This window comes from Lepidochelys olivacea (assembly GCF_965140295.1).
Source record: "Lepidochelys olivacea isolate rLepOli2 genome assembly, chromosome: 1".
Taxonomy (NCBI): domain Eukaryota; kingdom Metazoa; phylum Chordata; order Testudines; family Cheloniidae; genus Lepidochelys; species Lepidochelys olivacea.
The window spans coordinates 308,183,748-308,198,041 of record NC_140411.1 but is presented as its reverse complement, the minus strand read 5'-3'; positions in this window follow the sequence as shown (position 1 = coordinate 308,198,041).

Sequence of the window (14,294 nt, the reverse complement as noted above, 5' to 3'; positions counted from 1 at the left end):
TTTTCCAAAGTATTCAGCACTCCCAGCAGCTCTCACTGAAATTACATCCCTTCCCCCAACAACACATCTTTAAGGGAAAGCACTAGGAACCCAACCTCAAACTACAACTCAAAAATCGAAATCATTTTTGGCTCTGGAGTCTTCCCTAAATGCCCCTAATATGAAATTGAGTATCCTAAATTGGTAATCTCTTAGCAATCAGCCATCAAACCCTTCAGCTAACCAGAGCCATTTGTATTCCATGACACAATGGGACAAAATTCCACAGCAGCAACCCCTAAATTCCACTGTAACATTAATTTCTTGTGTATCAACATCAGTTGTTATGATCTGCACCGTCATGAAAACATACACCACTGTGGCTTCTAGTAGAAAATAATCATTGGCATAAAACTTCATTATACTTTTCAACCATGATTAGTTTAGACTAGAGCATTTGTTCTGGTATGCTCTCTTGGTGGTTGGGCTTCAGCTCCCATGGCAACCCAGCTCACAACCTCCTTCTCCCGTATGTGCTACTGAAGAGAGAAGCTTGTACTCACCAGATCCCCAGACCTCAGCTGCTACGCTAGGTCCACAGAATATTGTCATGAGCATGCACTGTAATCCAGTTAATTCCCTGTGATATGGAAAGATGCAGAGCAAGAGGTAGGTACAGACAAGGTACAGGGTAACAAAACAAAATGTCAGGTGTCTTGAGTGCAGCAACAGGTGATGCTAAAACAGAAACAGTTAATTTTGTGACATCTTGAGGAAACTGCCAAATTACCAGTTACAGAATTGCAGTCCGTGTGGCTGTGATTCAGATGAATGGGGCAAGTGACTCTTCTCAGAGCTATTAATCAGCCTCTCTTCAGACACAGGCAGATGACACTGCATCCATTTACACTTGATTAAGGGTTTTGAGGTTTTCTTTGCAACCACAAGGGCTACAAGGTGTTTTGCTTTTAAAATGAAAGCTAACATGCTGAAGTCCAACTCTGTGGCAAGGGGACGAATAGCACAATACACAGGATCCTTTAATATCTACTGGGATGCAAAACTCTTCCTGTTCCACACTGACCATCATTCTCCAGACATAGAATTAAATGCAAAGGGAAATCCATTCATATTTTGCTCTTGTGTAAACAGAGAACATCATAGTATGGAAACCAACCTACTCCTATCTGCGTCAGGCTGCAGCGTAATGGGAATTGTGCCTATCTGGCTTTCAGCCCACAAAACCATGCCCTACCAGCAAACAGGGCTCAGAGTCTTAACAATGGGATAAGGGGGCCTCTCTCTTCAGGCTGGCCCCACACTAAAATGTAAGTAGTACTTCAGGCAGATTATGACCAGATCAAAGGCACATGAGGACTCCATTCCCCATAGGGTTGCACCATCATGGGATTATAGAGAAATAAGTGAGATATCTCTTCCCATGTTCAGAATTACTCGATTTACTGAATAAAGCCTCGAGTGGTACTAAATGACTCCTGCCGAACAGTCATGGTGCTAGACAAACCGGGGAGGAGACAGGCATCCTTCCAGGCTTCTGAGGCCATCTAGCAGTCTAGTCCCATACACAAGGTATTTGTACCAGCACCTCGCCTCAGTTGAGTGGTGTCCAGGCCAGGATCAATAGTGTGCTATCTTCTTCTTGTAAACAGCCTATTCACAAAAAACGTGCCAGGAGAGGATGCCAGTGGCTTGAAAGGAATTTATAAATGTTAATAAAATATCTTCCCCTTCAAGCATTACAGTGGTGCAGCAGCACCACTACAGTAAAGTTGCACCACAGCTTATGTTTAAAGCTTGACCTTCCTAGATCCTCTAAAATCAACATTCTTAGTCCGTGTCCTTTTGAAATTTGGTGTGCTTCAGGAAGGTGACAGGTAGAGTTAGTCACCCAAAACTGGAGGCCTTTGGACTAAGGTGGTGGAGATATAAGCCCTGAAAAAATAAGTCATTTTTTTAAAGTTTCCAGGTGTTTGGGGTTTTTTGTTTGGTTGGTTTTTGACCATATCTAGAGATCAAATCATTGCTGTGATCCACTGGTCTCAATCTGTTGAGTTTCACCCAAGGTCATGCATGGCTCCCACTAAATCTGAATGGTGACTCCGATTGCTTTGAAATTTGCCTCATGGAGGTTCCCAGTAGCATTAGTGATCCAAAATTGGGGTCATCTGACCATGGGGTTCCCAAGAAAACACTGGTTTCTTTTTGCTGCATTTTAAAGCTAAAGGTACTAGTGACTGGATGAATCACAGACCTTATTGAGATTGATTACTGTGAGATCACCTTTCACTTAGCATAACTAAGGATAAGTTTGAAGTCGCTGAGTGGTTGATTGCTCCTTAGTGGTGAGGGGCAGGGCTGAGCTGCACTAAGCAGGAAAGACTTAGTATAAAAAGTCACTTACTAAGCAAACTCAGGAGTCACAGAGGAAGCTAACTGCAGTTTCAGAGAGAGTGTGAGCAGCTGTCCTTCCAGCTTCAGCACTACATGTAATAGATAGTCAGAGTGTAGGTGCCTGGAGACAGATGAAGATGGGCAGGCGGTGGCCACCAGAGGGAAGAGGACCAGGGGGGATTCCACACAGGTAGAACTTTCAAATTGATACCAATTCATCAATATGGAAACTCTGGAAGATATCCCCTAAATCAAGCAGGTCCAAGGGAATGGAAAGATGCGTAGGATACGTGTGGATGGTAACTCAGTCTAACCTGCAAGAAAATCTAGCTTTCTCACAAAGAGTTTTCCAGCTTTCCAAGGAAGACAGACTATCCTTGTTGCAGATTCAATACTCTGAAGAATTGAAAGAACATTCTACAAGGGACAGACAGAAAACAGGACAGTACGCTGCCTTCCTGGAGCCAAGACACAAGAAGTCACAACAAGATTGGCTAGCCTTCTGAAGTAGACGGGCAGGGATCCATTGATGATGGTTCATATTTGGTGCTAATGACACTGTGTTGTGAGATATTTCATAGAGAGTAGATGACTTCAGGGAACTTGGAAGCGTGCTGAAGAAGAAAAATATCCAAGCGATCTTCTTTGAGATGGTTCCTGTCCCATGAGGGAAGGAAGGTAGAAGTCAGAAGATTTTGGAAGTGAACTGCAGGCTAGAGAAGTGGTATAGGGTGGAGAGGTTTGGTTTTGTGGAACAATGGTCCACCACCTACTGGGGCCATTTGGATGGCCTCCACCTTAATAGAAGGGAGACCAATCTTGGCAGGGACAGGCTGGCTACAGTAGTCAGGAGGGTGTTACACTAATAGCAAAAGGGCAGGGTAAAGAGAGGGAAGATAGGAGCAGTCAGCACAAAATCAAGATCTTGAGAACAAAATTAATCAAGAAACCAAAGGACATGAAGAGAAGAAATGTCTGAATTGCCTATACAGCAATGCTAGGAGCCTGGGTAGTAAACGAGGAACTGAAATTGCTAATTTGAGCATAAATTTGATCTAGTTGGTATTACTGAATCTTGTGCGAAGATTCACATGACTGGACTGTTAAAATCAATGGTTACAACTTATTTAGGAAGGATCAAATGGGCGGAAGGAGAATGGCATTCACTGTCAAAAAATGGCATTATGCGTTTCCAAGTCACTAATAACTTAGAGGAAAATCATCTTGAATGCTTATGGATCAATGCCCTATCAAATAAGCACAAGCTGAGCTATTAGTGTTTAGACTAATGTCACCCAATCACACTAGGGAACAGAATGACCACCTCCTTATGCACCTATCTATAATGTGTAGGAAAAAAATCTGTGTGACTTGGGGGGATTTCAGTTTGAGTAACATATGCTGGAGGTCTCATTCTGCCTGTCCTAAAACATTCTAATTTATTGGAATTGTTAAACATCATATAAGACAATTTCATAACTCAAAAAGTGTTGCTGCCAACACAGGGGAATTCTTTATTAGACCTTGTCCTAAAAGATAAAAACGAACTGATCACAGAACTAAAAGATAATAGTAGCTTAAATGTGACTTGATCACATTTATAATGTACAAAGAGAATAAAGTCCATACCAGTGTAGATATATACTTGTTGCTTTAACAGGGCCAACTTCATAAAGCTGAAAACAATTCTGAGCTAAATCAGCTGTAAGAAAGAATTTAATGAGAAAAAGTATGAATGATAATTAGGAATGATTTAAGAACATCTTACTAGAAGCCCCAAAAGCCACAATCAAAGAAGAAGGCCACAATGGTTAAAAAACTGACTTTGTTGAGGGGGAAAGTGAAGGCAGCCATAAAAAGTAAAAAAAAATATAACACATGGAAGAAAGGAGAAGTTGATAGTAATTACTATAAAGCAAAAGTTAGGAATAGTAGAAGGGAAGCCAAGAGACAGAAGGAGAAATTTATGGCCAGCGGAATTAAGGAAAGTAAAGAATTTTTTAAAATATATTATGAACAAAAGCAATCTTGAACATGGTATTGTCCATTACTAGATGGAAATAGGAGAATTATCAATAATAATGCAGAAAAGACAGAAGTGTTCAATAAATATTTTTGTTCTGTATTTGGGGAAAGAATACATGATATCTCATCAGCTGGTGTGAACACTCTTTCTATTCCATTTTTAAATCAGTAGGTCGACATAACTTACATCCAAGAGTTTTAAAAGAGCTGGCTGAGGAGCTCTCTGGACTGTTACAATTGATTTTCAATAAATTGTGGAGCACTGAGGAAGTTCCAGAAGACTGGAGAAAGCTAATGTTGTACCAATTTTTAAAAAGGGTAAATGGCCTGTATCAGCCTGACATCAATCCCAGCCAAGATAATGGAGCAGCTGATAAGAGTCTCAATTAATAAAGAATTAAATTAAATGCAAATTAATATGGGTTTATGGAAAATAGATCCTGTTAAACTAACTTGATTTTTTTTTTTTTTTTTTTTGGTGGTGAGTGTACAAGTTTCGTTGATAAAGGTAACAGTACTGATGTAATATATTTAGATTTCTGTAAGACGTTTGCCACGGTATCAGAAGATATTTTGATTAAAAAAACTAGAATATACAATTTAGATGGCAACCACTAAATGAATAAAAACTGGCTAACAGAGGTCTCAAAATGTAACTGTAAATGGGGGAACTGTCATCAAGCAGGTGTGTTCCCAATGGGGTCCTCCGTGGATTGATTCTTGGGGCCCTACACAATTTAACATGTATCAGTGACCTGGAAGAAAACATATAATAAGCACTGATAAAGTTTGCAGATGATACAAAAATTGGGAGAGTAGTAAATAATGAAGAGAACAAGTCACTGATTCAGAGCAATCTGGATTACTTAGTAAACTGGATGTAAGCAATATGCATTTTAACAAAAAAGGTCCCCCATTCTATAAGTTTGGCCTACTGTATCCTGGGAATCAGTGACTGAAAAGGTTTTGGGGGTCATGCTGGATAATCAGCTGAACATGAGCTCCCAGTGTGGTGATGTGACCAAAATAGCTAATGCGACCCTGGATTGCATAAATAGGGGAACTTGAGTAGGAGTAGAGAAGTTATTTCACCTTTGTACTTAGCACTGGTGCGATCACTGTATCCTGTTCTGGTGCCACAACTCAAGAAGGACTTTGATAAATTGGAGAGGGTTCAGAGAAGAGCCACAAGAATGATTAAAGGATTAGAAAACATGTTATAGTGATAGATTCCCGGAGCTCAATCTATTTAGGGTAACAGATAGAAGGTTAAGGAGTGACTTGATTGCAGTCTTTACGTATATGGGGAACAAATATTTAATATGGGCTCTTCGATCTAGCAGAGAAAGGTATAACACAAATAATGGCTGAAAGTTGAAGCAAGACAAATTCAGATTGGAAATAAGATGTAATGAGGGTAATTAACTATAGCAACAGTTTTCCAACACTCATGATTGATTCTTCAGCACTGATGATTTTCCATCACGATTGGATTTCTTTTCTAAGATATAGTCTAGGAATCATTTGGGGAAAGTTCTCTGGCCTGTGTTATACAGTAGTTCAGACTAGATGGTCACAATGGTCCCTTCTGGCCTTAGACTCTATGAAGTTAATCACAAGCAGCCCTCACCTAAGACAAAAGGAGTTTTGGAGTGAGTGGGTGGAGGTTGCAGTGATTTGTGGGTAAGGTTGCCAACTTCCTAGTTGCACAAAACCAAACACCCTAGCCCCACCCCTGCCCAGAGGCCCCCTCCTGCCCAGAGGCCCTGCCCCCCACTCACTACATTCCCCCTCCATCGGTGGCTCGCTCTCCCCCACCCTCACTCACTTTCGCTGAGCTGGGGCAGGGGGTTGGGTTGCAGGAGTGGGTGAGGGATCTGGCTGGGGGTGCAGGCTCGGGGTGGGGGCTGGGGATGAAGGGTTTAGGGTGCAGGAGGGGGCTCCAAGCTGGGGGACGGGGCGGAGGGATTTGGAGTGTGGGACAGGGCTGCAGGTTGAGCCAGGGGGTTGGGGTGCAGGAGAGGATGGGGGGTTCAGCGTGTGGGAGGGAGCTCTGGGCTGGGGCAAAGGGTTGGGGTGCAGGGGGGATGAGGGCTCTGAGCTGGGGGTGTGGGCTCTGAGCTATGGCCGGGGATGAGGGGTTTGTAGTGCAGGAAGGTGCTCCAGCCTTGGAGGCAGAGCTCAGAGCTGGGGCAGAGGGTTGGGGCGCGGCTTATCTTGGGCAGCTCCCGGTCAGTGGCGCAGCGGGGTGGGGTGTTAAGGCAGGCTGCCTGCCTGTCCTGGCACTGTGCTACACATGCCCTGGAATCAGCCAGCAGGTCTGGGTCCTAGGCGGGGGGCGCACGAGGCTCCACAGGCTGCTTTTGCCCACACGCACTGCCCCCCTCCCCAGCTCTCATTGGCCAGTTCCCAGCCAATGGGAGTGCAGAGCCAGTGCTCGGGGTGGGGCCAGCGCATGGAGCCCTGTGCCGCCTCCCCCAAGGAGCCAGACCTGCTGGCCGCTTCTGGAGCGCAGGGCGGTGCCAGCCAGGACCGGTAGGAACTAGCCTGCCGCAGCATCGCAGCATCGCCAAGGGGTCTTTTAACAGCCCCGTCAGACGCGCTGATCAGAGCCGCCAGGGTCCCTTTTCGACCAGGTGTTCCAGTCGAAAACCGGATGCCTGGGCACCCTATTTGTGGGTCATGGGTGGCCATTTTATTTACGGGGAGTGTAATCCAAGTCTTCGTGCGGGGGGGGGGGGGGTTAGATGTGACTGCTTCCTGGAGAGGGGGGCGTTATGAGGTAGAGGACTGGGGGAACAGGCAAGGGGTTATGGGGAGAAGGATACATGGGGATGGGTGATAGGGAGAGATGATGGGGGTTTCAAGTGAGGGACATGCCAGCTTTGCCAGTGCACCCCAACAGACCCCGCATCCTCTAGCTCTGCTGGTGCACCCCAACCCCCCCCCGCACCCCCAATCCATCTGCGCCCACGGTTCGCCCACTGCACCCACCCGCCCCGCCCCTTACGCTGTGAGCTCGACCCCTCTGAGTCCCCTGAAAGCCGCGCGCTCAGTCCGGTTCCTCTGAGGGCGCAGGGCCAGGGTCAGTGGTGGCTCTGACCGGGGCCCACGGGTGTAGCTGCACCCACCCCCATCACGGGTGGACACAAAAGCAGCCCTCGCCACCACCGCCCCGCCCCTGACCCCGATTCTCTTGCGCTCCCGCCTTGCCTGTGCAAAGTCCCGGCGCTGGTCACTCCGCCTAGCAACAGCTTTCTCCGGCCAATCAAAAATCCAGACTGGCATCACGGCAGCCAATCGAAAACAAAATCACATTTCTCTGGCCAATCATAAAGCTCCAAGCTCAACCTCCGCTGCCGAACACAGCACCAAGGGAAGAGTGGTTTCTCTACCCGGCAACACGGCGTGACGCACGGCCAATCAGAACATCAGGCAGGCAGAGCCCGCCCTCCTGCTATCCTGCCCAGCACTAGTGGCTAAGGCGCCGTAAAATCGGAACAGAGTTAACCAATCAGGAAGGAAAATAGGGTGATTGACAGTTCACCCCTTGGAGAGCTCGCGCTGTTGCTGGTTTGAGGTCTTTTCCCTGGCTGTTGGATCCAAGCTAGCCCCACGGAGAGCTGCAGTGAATGCGAGGGCCCCTGAACCTGTCACGGAGCAGGTCACATTCAAATATGCAAGTCCTTTCACGTCATTGTTGCAGTATTTTCTGAAATTAATGCTGTGTTTTCTTCCTTTAATAAAAGGGTTTTTGGGTTATACACAGGACTTGCGCATGGTGAAGTATTGCCTCTTCGCGGCGGCCACGGCTGGTGTTCAGTTTTCCCAGTTTACCGGGCTCAAGACAGTTCTATTTTGCACTGTTAAGAGGACACCCCCCTCCCAAATCAAGGGTGGGCAAACTTTTTGGCTTGAGCGCCACATCTCAGTTTGGATATTGTATGGAGGGCCGGCTGGGGCAGGGGATTGGGGCACACACGGGGGATAAAGGCTCCAGCTGTGGTTGCAGACTCTGGGGTGGGGCTGAGGGGTTTGGGGTGCAGAAGGGTGCTCTGGGCTGGGATCAAAGGGTTTGGAGGGCGATCAGGGCTGGGGAAGGGGGTTAGGGCCTGGTGGGGCTCGAGGGTGCAGGATCCAGATGGTTCTTACCTGAAGCGGCTCCTGGAAACAGCGGCCCGTCCCCCATCCGGAGGCAGGGCCACACCACGCTGTGCACTGCCCCATCCGCAGGCACCGTCCCCGCAGCTCCCATTGGTCACGGTTCCTGGCCAATGAGAGCTACAGAGCCAGTGCTTGGGGCGGGGGCAGTGTGTGGAGCCCCCTGGCTGCTCCTGCTTCCAGGAGCCGCACGGAGCTGTTGCATGCGCGATGAGGAGCAAGGCACGCCCCCCAACCCTGCTCCCCAGCCAAAGCACCAGAGCAGGGAAAGCTCCCAACCCCACTTCTCGGTGGGAGCTCGAGGACTGGATTAAAAGGTCCGACGGTCCAGATGCGGCCCGCGGGCCGTAGTTTGACCACCCCTGTCCTATATATTGAACCCAGCCCTCGTTGCTGCCTTCAGCACATGGCAGAAGGGTTACATAGCTAACTTCACCCCTCTCCTTCTTGTTTCCCAATATATCTTAGATCTGTGTGATACAAGTACAGAATTGGAGGAAAAGATTGTCCAAGTTATTTCTGGCATAATAAACTTCTCTGACATTTCAAAAATTCTGCAAGCTTCCAGTGGCCATGTGGCCTCTCTGGGCCCCTGCTGGGCTCCCCCCATCAAAATCTGAAATGGCGCTCCTGCCCAAACCTGCGGCATTTGGGTGGATGGGAGGGACAGTGCATGCATTGAATTGGGAGGATACATCAGCCTATGGTAGAGACCAAAAATTGGGGTTATTTGAGCTGAGGGGGGTGCAAAAATATAAGCCCCCAAAATAGTCGTTTTTTCAAAGAGTTTTTGGTATTTTGTTTTATTTTTACACAGATCTAGAGATCAAACTATTGCTGTGATGTGGGCCAAAATGGTCTCACTCTGACAAGTTTTATCACAGATAGGGCATGATACCCACTAAATCTTTGGGGGATGCAAATTGAGAATGATATTTAAGAATGTGTTCTCGTTTCTTTGCATGTGTAGTCTGGAAGGATTACTGTGCACATGCCCCAGTAAAGAAAAAAAAACATGAGCAATTGTCTATGCAGCCAGATAATGTTTGCCTGGGTAGTTTGAGGAAATGAGCCAACAACATTGCCCCGGTGAACACCACATCACTGAAGTTTTTCGTTTCAATCTTTGTGTAGCACTTGTCCCAGTACAGATCCTTGAGGGACCCTGCTAGTTACCTCTCTCAAGTGTGAAAAACTGATTGTTTATTCCTACCCTTTATTTCCTATCTTTTAACCAGTTACTGATTCATGAGTGGACCTACCCTCCTATCCCATGACTCCTTACTTTGCTTAAGAGCCTTTGGTGAGGGATCTTGTCAATGATTTTTCTGAAAGTCCAAGTACACTATATCCACTGGATCACCTTTGTCCACATGTTTGTTGATACCCTCAAAGAATTCTAACAGATGGCTGCAGCATGATTTCATATCCCCTGGAAGGCACAAAGTACCGGTGTTCATTACACTTGGCGGTGGGTGATAGCAAGGCCAGGGTCTGCCACAGGGTCTTAGTCATGTCGGTAATTGTCTTTATAAATGGTAGGGTGATATGGGAAGGGCCAGAGGGGGCCAGGATGTTAACCATAGAGTCTGCGTCATCTACCATTAAGGCTGGGTCACCTTAATGCCCAGACCCTGGGCGACCCAGCACAGCAATTGCTGCAAACCCTAGAGTCTTCCAGAGCTCGGGCTACGGAAGTGCCCACTAGCACCTCATCTGGTGAAGAGGCAGAGGCCACCAAAGGAGGTGGTTGCTCTCTACCATCCCCACCCGAAGGATCTTTTGACCCCAGGAGGCTGTGGTTGGTTGGCCTGGTCCCAGTGCCGTGAAGGATGCGGGTATTGGTGCCGATGTCAGGTCCCACACCAGTGTCAGTCTAGACCCCTGGTGTAGCATCTGCACCAGGGTCTTCATCGACGCCATCGCAGCCAGCATCGATGACGATGTTGGTGTAAATGCTGGTGCCGGTGCCGTCGTCGGTGCCGAAGGTGCAGCCAGCACCATAGCACCAGTCTGAGCCACTGACGCCTCCAGTGCCAAAGATGTTGTCGAGGGCAGCGGCGGCACTGGAGATAATGGCTCAGTCGCTGGTTGTGGTGGAACAAATGTTGCTCCCGAGCAGGATCCTTGGCTCTGACCCTGGCCTTGATGGAAAGCCCACAGAGTCCAAAAGGGCCACTGAGCTGGGTTCTGCCATTGTGAGGGCCACTGCATCGGGCGGGATCCCCTATGGTGTCTTGAGCTGGACCTTCTGCTTCTGCTATAGTCAGAGCGGTACGAGTCTGACGCCGACTCTGATGTTTCACAATAGGAGGACCAGGGCAGCACTGCACCTCTCGACGTAGAGCGTCAGGAGCCCGGGGACCGACTGCGCTCCCTGGATGGAGGTGCTGGAATCAGGGGGTGCTGAGGTGACGGGAATTGGCATGACATCATCGCTGGCTTTCCCTTTGACTGAATGGGGTGCCAGGATGGAGCCTGCAGTGCCGGCGAATCCTCCTGCCTCGAGGGTGAGAATGGCGCCGTGAATCTCAGCAGGTCCTGCGCCACCTCAAAAGTCTCCTGGGTGGATGGGAGCAGCAGGTGCTCCAAGGGGTTCAGCGAGTATGATGGGCCCAGACTCGACTGCCTCACTTGGGCAGGAGTCGACATATCCCCACTCTGAGCCTCGGAATTGTGGCCCGACTGAGGTGCCACTGATGGCTAGTCCCTGGATCTTGCTAAGGGGGATCAGCCTCTTTCCCATCCTCTTCTTCTGTGCCGGTGATTGGGACCGATGCCAAAGGCTGGAATGCCCCCAGAGGCTCCATGCCAGTGCCAAGCCTCCTTGGCAGTGTCTTTCTTCGACGCCGGATCTCTCGAAGACGGCGCTAGAGCACTCTCCACTGAAGAAGACGTACTGGAAGCAAAAAGAAAAGGAGTACTTGTGGCACCTTAGAGACTAACCAATTTATTAGAGCATAAGCTTTCGTGAGCTACAGCTCACTTCATCAGATGCATATCGTGGAAACTGCAGCAGACTTTATATATACACAGAGAATATGAAACAATACCTCCTCCCACCCCACTGTCCTGCTGGTAATAGCTTATCTAAAGTGATCATCAGGTGGGCCATTTCCAGCACAAATCCAGGTTTTCTCACCCTCCACCCCCCACACAAATTCACTCTCCTGCTGGTGATAGCCCATCCAAAGTGACAACTCTTTACACAATGTGCATGACAATCAAGTTGGGCTATTTCCTGCACAAATCCAGGTTTTCTCACATCCCCCCCACCCCCATACACACACAAACTCACTCTCCTGCTGGTAATAGCTCATCCAAACTGACCACTCTTCAAGTTTAAATCCAAGTTAAACCAGAACATCTGGGGGGGGGGGTAGGAAAAAACAAGAGGAAACAGGCTACCTTGCATAATGACTTGGCCACTCCCAGTCTCTATTTAAGCCTAAATTAATAGTATCCAATTTGCAAATGAATTCCAATTCAGCAGTTTCTCGCTGGAGTCTGGATTTGAAGTTTTTTTGTTTTAAGATAGCGACCTTCAGGTCTGTGATTGCGTGACCAGAGAGATTGAAGTGTTCTCCGACTGGTTTATGAATGTTATAATTCTTGACATCTGATTTGTGTCCATTTATTCTTTTACGTAGAGACTGTCCAGTTTGACCAATGTACATGGCAGAGGGGCATTGCTGGCACATGATGGCATATATCACATTGGTGGATGTGCAGGTGAACGAGCCTCTGATAGTGTGGCTGATGTTATTAGGCCCTGTGATGGTGTCCCCTGAATAGATATGTGGGCACAATTGGCAACGGGCTTTGTTGCAAGGATAAGTTCCTGGGTTAGTGGTTCTGTTGTGTGGTATGTGGTTGTTGGTGAGTATTTGCTTCAGGTTGCGGGGCTGTCTGTAGGCAAGGACTGGCCTGTCTCCCAAGATTTGTGAGAGTGTTGGGTCATCCTTTAGGATAGGTTGTAGATCCTTAATAATGCGTTGGAGGGGTTTTAGTTGGGGGCTGAAGGTGACGGCTAGTGGCGTTCTGTTATTTTCTTTGTTAGGCCTGTCCTGTAGTAGGTAACTTCTGGGAACTCTTCTGGCTCTATCAATCTGTTTCTTTACTTCTGCAGGTGGGTATTGTAGTTGTAAGAAAGCTTGACAGAGATCTTGTAGGTGTTTGTCTCTGTCTGAGGGGTTGGAGCAAATGCGGTTGTGTCCCAGAGCTTGACTGGAAGCAGGATCCCCGGCACCTGGGTCCAACCGAGGTCAGAGAGCTGCCTCCATGAGGAGGATTTTAAGCCGCTGCTCCCTCTCTTAGAGTTCTCGGTCAGACTTCCCAACAGATCTTGCAGTGGTCTTTTTCCCTTGCCCAGACACCGTAAACAGGAGGTGTGGGGGTCACTTTTAGGCATGTGCTTCACGCAGTCCGAGCAAGTCTTGAAGCCCAGGGATCGCGGAGTGCCCCACTGACAGATAACGGGGCAGGGGGGTGGGGAGGAGAAAAACAAGGGGAAGGAACCCCGTGTAACTTATAAGTGAATTTATGCTATACTAACCAACTAGAACTAACTATCTACAGTGAAAACCGAAAGTACTGCTAAGCCGCTTGCTGAAGCAAGAGCAAGGGGAAGTTCCAGCAACCGTCATTGGCAGTAAGAAGGAACTGAGGAGGTGGTGGGTCAGCAGGACCCTTTATTGGGCACCATGAAAGCGTGACTCATGGGGGGGCCCAGGCCGACCCCACAGATGCTGGTAGGGGAAAAATCTTCCTGCTACTGTGCACGTGCACACGCGCACACCTGATTGGAATTGACATGAACAAGCCCTCGAAGAAGAACTGGCCCGAGCAATGTTCCATAGGTAGGCACATTCGAGTCTCCATTTGAGTATCAGGTGCCAAGATTAATCAGAATAACAAGATTACACAGGCTTGTATCTGGCCTTTCTAGTTGCCAGTACCTCTGAAATGCAACTTTTGGAATTAGCTCCCCTAGCTCTACAAGAACTACACTGTTGTTGTCATGAGGAAAAAGTTACTTTTATAGCTCCAGAAGTCTTTCTGATCAAGATAAGTTCCTCTTTCCACAATTCCTGGGAAACAGGTCTCCGGTTGTTTTGTTCTAAACCTTGGAAGGTTGTGTCATAAATAGGTATTCCTAGTGCTTTAAAATATATCTGAAGCACATGGAGTACATGCACCAGTTGTGTCTTGTTCATCTAATGCTATCCAAAATGTCAAGGTAATATAACGCATCAAAGTTGCTCCAGGCAAAACACAAAAATTCTGCACTAAGTGGCATGCTAGGCATCACAGAAGTCTTTAGAGGCACTGCAGGGAAAGTGTATGAGCCTCATCTGAGGAAGATTTGCAAGGTGAGTTTCCATTTCTCCACAGGAAGCTGCTACTGGGTTGGTTCCCACATAATTCCTTAGATTACAGAGCTCTGGCTCTTTATGGAGGGAAACTTCCATTCTTGCCTATTATTCAACTATAATAATAATTAAAGCATCCTTTTCCCCTCCCCTACTTTTTGAATTCATTGCTTGCTGCTTCCCATTAGTGATGAATGAGGAGAGATGCTGTGCAAGAGAATGCCAAATTTCTTACCTGATAATTTTCTTTCCATTAGCAGCTTCTCTCCTCATTCAGCCCACCCTGGTAGTCTGGTAAATGACTAAAGGGAGAGTTAGGTATTTATAATTGTTTTAAGGTTAATT